This window comes from Trichomycterus rosablanca, chromosome 3 (assembly GCF_030014385.1).
Source record: "Trichomycterus rosablanca isolate fTriRos1 chromosome 3, fTriRos1.hap1, whole genome shotgun sequence".
Taxonomy (NCBI): Eukaryota; Metazoa; Chordata; class Actinopteri; order Siluriformes; family Trichomycteridae; genus Trichomycterus; species Trichomycterus rosablanca.
This window is the reverse complement of record NC_085990.1, coordinates 19,635,965-19,644,378: the sequence shown is the minus strand read 5'-3', so window position 1 is coordinate 19,644,378 and position 8,414 is coordinate 19,635,965.

Below are 8,414 nucleotides of genomic sequence, written 5' to 3'. Positions count from 1 at the left end.
ATGCAGTCGACTACTGCACAGGTGTCGGAGGGGACGTGTGTTAGTCACGGCTCTCCTCAGTCAGAGTCGAGGTCAACATCAGTAGAGCGGAAGCGTTATGCAATCGGATAATTGGATACGACTAGATTGTGAGAAAATTGGGGGGGGGGGGGAGCAAAAACTGAGAAACTTGGTGGAGACTTTTTGGATTAGTCTAATTGTCCTGAATGATTGCCTGACCTAGGTAGCACAGATGTAGTTTCTTATATTTCCACACCTTTGATGGTCTGAACTGGTCAATAAGTGAACAGTCAATGTTTGTTGCTTAATAGATGTTCTTATAACCTTCTGATCTGATCTGCTAAAATGTGAGCCACATTTACAGTACTGTACCTAAGTTGAGCCAATTTTTGCAGCTATTATCCAAGCAGTCATTTTTGGGTAGCTTTCACGGTCAAGCAGTTTTGTCCAAGTTGTCTTTAGAAACATATTCTGTTCTGCCTGTTTCTGCTTTGGCAGTGTGCTTAATCTTCCATCCCACGTCAAAGGGAGTAGCTTTCGAATCCAAGATCAAATTGCCTGGTTGAGGATTGCGTCTGTTTCCTTCTGGAAATACCCTGATATTTTCCATATACAAATCCAGGCTATTCTTGGCGCAAGGCAAGTATACCCTGGACAGGACACCTATCTATTGCAGAGCTTTGGCTATCAATCCCCTCATCTCCCCAACAGCATGAATGTTCGTAGACACTTAGACGACCGATGAGATTCAAACCCGTACAATAGACTGCTCTGCCACAGGAGCACCTAATGCCGCACATACCGCTTGATTAGGAGGGAATTCCAGCCCAAGAAGACGTCTTTTTTTCTTTTTATCTGATAAGTCAGTACTGCTTTCTAGATCAAATGAGGGGATGTACAAGCATGGTTGGAACCAAATACTTTTTTATGGCACTGTAGTTACATAATAAAGTGCTGAAATGTTTTGATACCATTTATAAGACATTTGGAATACACATGCGTGATTTCACTATGATTATTCAAAGCTGTTTTTTATTTCTCATTAATGCTGAAACAAGCAATACTCAATTTAATATACATTTAGCCACATTCTTTATTCAGGGACCAAGATATATGGTGCTTTTGCCATAAAATGGCATTATGCTGAATAATGCTGACAAGATTTTGCTTCTGGAACACTTGAAATGAATTTTTAAACAGACAAAAAATCCTTACCACCCTTTTACTGAGAAAATACCTGTACATTTCAATGAGATAAGCACATGAGATTTTTATTATACACTATATGGCCAAATCTATTGGGACACCTGATCATGAGTTTGTTGTGCATACCATTTTAACTACAAATGGTATTGGAATAGAGTGACCTATGTACTCTTTACAGCTATTTTAACAGCCCACTCTATTAAGATGGCTTCTCACACGACAGAAAAATGTCTGTGGGAATTTGTGCACATTCAGTCAAAAAACATTTGTATGGCTGGGCACACAAGAAAGCCTGAAGTGACGTTTCAGTTGATTCCAAAGCTGTTCAGTGGCTGAGGTCAGGGCTTAGTGCAGACCACTGGAGTTTCATTGTGTCTTTATAGTCTTTATAGATGACCATAATCATGCTGGAAGAAGAAAAAGGCCTCCTCATTTGCCTTAATGAGCATTACTTATATTGTAATTTATCTACAGTAGCTGCTATAGCTGGCCACAAGCACACACGCTAAGTTTGTTCTTGTTCCTGTGCACTGAATAGACATAATTGATAGAATACATGCACTCTTTGGCCAAAAGTATGTGGACACCTGGTCTTGACCATTTGATTTGATGTTCTACGGTGGCTTGGTGGGTAGCACTGTCGCCTCAAAGCAAGAAGGTCCTGGGTCCTTTCTGTGCGGAGTTTGCATGTTCTCCCCGAGTCTGTGTGAGTTTCCTCTGGGAGCTCCTGTTTCCTCCCACAGTCTACAAACATGCAGTCAGGTTACTTAGAGACACTGAATTGCCCTATAGGTGAATGGGTATGTGTGTGTGTACAGTGCCTTGCAAAAGTATTCAGCCCCCTTGAACTTTTCAACCTTTTGCCACATTTCAGGCTTTAAACATAAAGATATGAAATTGTAATTTTTTGTGAAGAATCAATAACAAGTGCGACACAATTGTGAAGTGGAACGAAATTTATTGGATATTTTAAACTTTTTTTAGAAATAAAAACCTGAAAAGTGGGGCGTGCAATATTATTCAGCCCCTTTACTTTCAGTGCAGCAAACTCACTCCAGAAGTTCAGTGAGGATCTCTGAATGATCCAATGTTGACCTAAATGACTGATGGTGATAAATAGAATCCACCTGTGTGTAATCAAGTCTCCGTATAACTGCACCTGCTCTGTGATAGTCTCAGAGTTCTGTTTAAAGCGCAGAGAGCATCATGAAGACCAAGGAACACACCAGGCAGGTCCGAGATACTGTTGTGGAGAAGTTTAAAGCCGAATTTGGATACAAAAAGATTTCCCAAGCTTTAAACATCTCAAGGAGCACTGTGCAAGCGATCATATTGAAATGAAGGGAGTATCAGACCACTGCAAATCTACCAAGACCCGGCCGTCCCTCTAAACTTTCAGCTCAAACAAGGAGAAGACTGATCAGAGATGCAGCCAAGAGGCCCATGATCACTCTGAATGAACTGCAGAGATCTACAGCTGAGGTGGGAGAATCTGTCCATAGGACAACAATCAGTCGTACACTGCACAAATCTGGCCTTTATGGAAGAGTGGCAAGAAGAAAGCCATTTCTCAAAGATATCTATAAAAAGTCACCTGGGAGACACACCAAGCATGTGGAAGAAGGTGCTCTGGTCAGATGAAACCAAAATCGAACTTTTTGGCCACAACGCAAAACGTTATGTTTGGCATAAAAGCAACACAGCTCATCACCCTGAACACACCATCCCCACTGTCAAACATGGTGGTGGCAGCATCATGGTTTGGGCCTGCTTTTCTTCAGCAGGGACAGGGAAGATGGTTAAAATTGATGGGAAGATGGATGGAGCCAAATACAGGACCATTCTGGAAGAAAACCTGTTGCAGTCTGCAAAAGACCTGAGACTGGGACGGTGATTTATCTTCCAACAAGACAATGATCCAAAACATAAAGCAAAATCTACAATGGAATGGTTCACAAATAAACTTATCCAGGTGTTAAAATGGCCAAGTCAAAGTCCAGACCTGAATTCCATCGAGAATCTGTGGAAAGAGCTGAAAACTGCTGTTCACAAACGCTCTCCATCCAACCTCACTGAGCTCGAACTGTTTTGCAAGGAAGAATGGGCAAAAATTTCAGTATCTCGATGTGCAAAACTAATAGAGACATACCCCAAGCGACTTGCAGCTGTAATCGCAGCAAAAGGTGGCGCTACAAAGTATTAACGCAAGGGGGCTGAATAATATTGCACGCCCCACTTTTCAGTTTTTTATTTCTAAAAAAAGTTTAAAATATCCAATAAATTTGGTTCCACTTCACGATTGTGTCCCGCTTGTTGTTGATTCTTCACAAAAAATTACAATTTCATATCGTTATGTTTGAAGCCTGAAATGTGGCAAAAGGTTGAAAAGTTCAAGGGGGCTGAATACTTTTGCAAGGCACTGTATGTGTGTCTGCCCTACGATGGACTGGTGCCCTGTCCAGGGTGTTACTGTGTGCCTTGCGCTGAGTGAAAAGCTGGGATAGGCTCCAGCACCCCCCCGCGTCCCTAATTGGATAAGCGGTTAAAAAAGTGAGTGAGTGAGTTTTACCACCCTGGATCACAGCGGCAGTGGGCTAGCACAATTACCTGCTGTGCCACCAGAGCACCAACCCCCTTTCCCATCCAACATTCCAATCCAAAACTATGGGCATCTATATAGAGTTGCTCTACTTTGCAGCCACGACAGACTCCACTTTCCACAAGACTTTGGAGTGTGTGTGGGGATTTGTGGCTATTTAGTCAAACGAGCCTTTGCAGCCAACCGGAGCTGGATCTCGAGTACATCGTATTGAATCCAGCTCTGCCTTACTGGCCAAGGCTGGGCGGCTATATGGACAACGATTGACCTGTTGTTCAGATGGGCGGGACTAAGGTCGGGAGTGGGTCTCTCTCTTGTCAGAATGGTGCAGTTGCGAGATTGGAGGCGCCTACACGGAGATGAGGAAGGAGTGCTCTTAGGGTGTGTCTCTCCGCACGCAACGCTAGGTGGCGCAACACTCGTCAATGTGTGGGTGGCAAGATGCATACAGCTTGCTGCTCACGTGTCGGAGTTAGCTTCGATCTCCTCGGTCAGGGCAGGGATCGGCAGAGGCAGAGAGGAGGCGTGATGCAAATTGGGCAATTGGACGTGCTAAAGGGGGAGAAAAAGGGGAGAAAATGCATTAAAAGAAAAAGAGCCTTTGCAAGGTTAGGTACTGGCTAACAACTGACAATCATGTTCATCCCAAATGTGTAATGTGGTTGCGGTCAGGACTCTATGCACACTCATCCTCTTGATTAGGAGGGATGTTGACATACTTTTGGCCACATGTGCTGAATCTTGCAGATCTCTGTGCTGCACATTGAGACACATCAAGATAAAATGTGTTATTATTTATTAATACGCCCCTAATAATGATAGATCAGATAAACCCATGTTTAAACCCTTTTTTAAATATTTTTGTTACAGGCTTTGAACTCAGGTGTGTCATTTTTTGTGTCATAATTGCTTTAACAGTTCTAATCCAGAGTGCCGGCAAGACCGGACAACAAACACTGTGATTTACATAATGCTTCAGTTTAATCAGAGCTCACTGTGATAAACAATTCTGATAATAGTGTCTGCATTAATATAAACCATGAGATTAACTAATAAATCAAGCTAATGTATTTGTAGTAGTCAAGTGCAGCTTTTTGTACTCATCTGTATCATTTATTTCAGAACTGGAGACTATTGTGCCATGTTTAGGACGTATGTGAACACCTGACCATTAGCTTCTCGGACATGTCATTTCAAAACCACATGCATTAACGTGGTTACAATAGCATTCAATACCTTTCTGGAGGCATTTCCTACATTTCTTATAGAGGTGTTCACATACTTTTAGACATGTAGTTTAGTTTTTTAATGCAATTGCTTTTACATAGCCTTGTACACACAATTCTAGCCACATCTGACAATCGAATCCAGGAAAGCCATTTTTACAATCATGAATGATCTCAGTCTGATTCTGCACTTTACTGTTGTAAATAGTTTCTGACACTGGAATTGTAAACCTGTGAGCTTTGTATCATTTTCTACTTTTGCTAAACTGACATGTTCTTATCTGATTGTGAATTAAGTATTTCTATTTATTATTTAAGCCTATTATGTTGATATAAACCTGTGATTGGTTGCTTTTGTTTTAGATATACCGTACAGCTTCATTTTTATATTTTATTCTCTGTACTATTGTATTATTTGTGTATTTCTAATAAAATAATACTCAGCCTTTTATTTCTTACTTTTTGACTCTATTTAATACAATGTGTCTGTGTGTGTTAAGGCTTGGGTGATATAACAATATGCAATTATTATTATTTTATTTTTTTAAAGAAGGAATTTTTTTAATGGTTTTAGATTTCACCAGAGCTGACATTTCAAACTCATCGGTTCGAATCTCAGCTCTGCCATCCGGCTGGGCTGGGCACCTAAATGAACGATTGGTAGTTGTTCATATAGGTTGGAAGCCAGATAGGGACTCCTCATAACTGAGCGAATTACAACCTCTGCTGGCTGATTGATGGCCTCTGCAAGGGGATAATGCGTTGATCAGGGTGTGGCTCTTTGTACACAAAGCTGATCTGCATATGAATTAATCTCATGCAGGTAAAAAGATGCAGTCGACTACTGCACACGTCAGAGGGGACGTGTGTCAGTCTCGCTCTCCTCAATCAGGGCGGGGATTAGCATCAGTAGTTAGAAAGTTTATATGTATATTTATATTGCGTTGATTGGAAGGGGGTTGTTCAAAATAATAGCAGTGAGGAGTTCAATTGGTGAAGTCATTCATTCTGCAGAAGAATGGGTGTCAATTTTGGCCCTTATTTAATTTAGGAGGGTGGCAAATGTTGCACAGGTTGGTCATAGCACATTTCCTTTTGAAATACTGGGTAAAATAGGTTGTTCCAGACATTGTTCTGATGAACAGCGTACTTTGATTAAAAAGTTGATTGTAGAGGGAAAAACATACAGAGAAGTGCAGCAAATTATAGGCTGCTCAGCTAAAATGATCTCAAATGCCTTGAAGTGACAACCAAAACCTGAAAGATGCAGAAGGAAGTGTGGAACTACTGTTTGAAAGGATCGAAGAATAGCCAAAATGGCAAAGGTTCAGCCAGTGATCACCTCCAGAAAGATCAAGGAACATCTGAAGTTACCAGGGAGTACAGAAGATGATTAAGTGAAGCCAATTTACCAGCAAGAACTCCTGCAAAGTTTCATTGTTAAGAAAAAGATGTGTCCTGAATGGGTTAACATTTGCCAAGGAACACATTGACTGGTCCAAAGAGAAATGGCTCAACATTTTGTGGACTGGTGAAAGCAAAATTGTTCTTTTTGGGTCTAGTGGCCGTAGACAATATGTCAGACGACCCTAGAGCACTGAATTCAAGCCGAAGTTCACTGTGAAGACAGTAAAGCATAGTGGTACAAAATGATGATATGGGGATGTTTCTCATACCATGGTGTTATGTCTATTTATCACATACGAGGGATCATGGATCAGTTTGAATACATCAGAATACTCGAGCAGATCATGTTGCCCTATGTCGAAGAAGAAATGTCCTTAAAATGGATGTTTCAACATGACAATGGCCCAAAACATCTTGGTTACAGACAAACAAGATTGAGGTAATAGAGTGGCCAGCCCAATCCCCTGACCTCAATCCCATAGAGAACTGGGGGGCTGACATCTGAAGCGCATTTTTTTGAGGCAAAACTCAAATTGCAAAAGAACTGTGGAATGTAGTCCAATCATCCTGGACTGGAATACCTGTTCAGAGGTGCCAGAAGTTGGTCGACTCCATGCAACACAGAGCTCGGAAACAATTGTTATGCCACTAAATATTAGTTCAGTAATTTAAAGTGAAACCTCAAAAAAAAATTTCAGTTTATAGATCATTTTTTTGGGTTTTTAAAGAAAAATGCTGGCACTGCTATTTTTTTTAACAGCCTAATATTCATTTTTTTTAACTTTCTGTAAAGGATTAACACAAACTGGCTAAATTTTGTTAATGTTTTGATTTAGAATTGAAAGTGTAGTATTTTCAGTGCATTTGCATTTATGGAAATACAAGTTATTATAATGATTTTGTGCTTTATTTGCTTTTTTAAAATCACTGCTACTACCTTTCAAAAGTTTTAGAACACCACAATTTTTTTTTTTTTTTTATTGAAACTCAAGCAGTTCAAGTCCAATGAATAGCTTGAAGTGGTACAAAGGTAAGTGCTGAACTGTCAGATATTAAAAAAAGTGAGGTTACCCCAAACTGAAAAAATAATGTACATTTCAGCATTATACAAAATGGCCTTTTTCAGGGAACAAAAAATGGGTTAACAACTTAAAGCTGTTCTGCAGTAATGGAGGTTGATCAAGCCTTAAAAGTTGACCCCAACTCCTATAGGTCTTCCAATTTTTGTCTGCATAAAAGTAGTGTTGGAACTATGGCGCCACATCAATGTCAAAACTAGGGGGCGCAACTTTTAACATTTCGCGTGTGTAAATATCCCTCTCGCGAGTGCAAATGTGAAACTCGCGAGCACAAAAAGAGGAATTATATACAGTGTATCACAAAAGTGAGTACACCCCTCACATTTCTGCAGATATTTAAGTATATCTTTTCATGGGACAACACTGACAAAATGACACTTTGACACAATGAAAAGTAGTCTGTGTGCAGCTTATATAACAGTGTAAATTTATTCTTCCCTCAAAATAACTCAATATACAGCCATTAATCTCTAAACCACCGGCAACAAAAGTGAGTACACCCCTTAGTGAAAGTTCCCGAAGTGTCAATATTTTGTGTGGCCACCATTATTTCCCAGAACTGCCTTAACTCTCCTGGGCATGGAGTTTACCAGAGCTTCACAGGTTGCCACTGGAATGCTTTTCCACTCCTCCATGACGACATCACGGAGCTGGCGGATATTCGAGACTTTGCGCTCCCCCACCTTCCGCTTGAGGATGCCCCAAAGATGTTCTATTGGGTTTAGGTCTGGAGACATGCTTGGCCAGTCCATCACCTTTACCCTCAGCCTCTTCAATAAAGCAGTGGTCGTCTTAGAGGTGTGTTTGGGGTCATTATCATGCTGGAACACTGCCCTGCGACCCAGTTTCCGGAGGGAGGGGATCATGCTCTGCTTCAGTATTTCACAGTACATATTG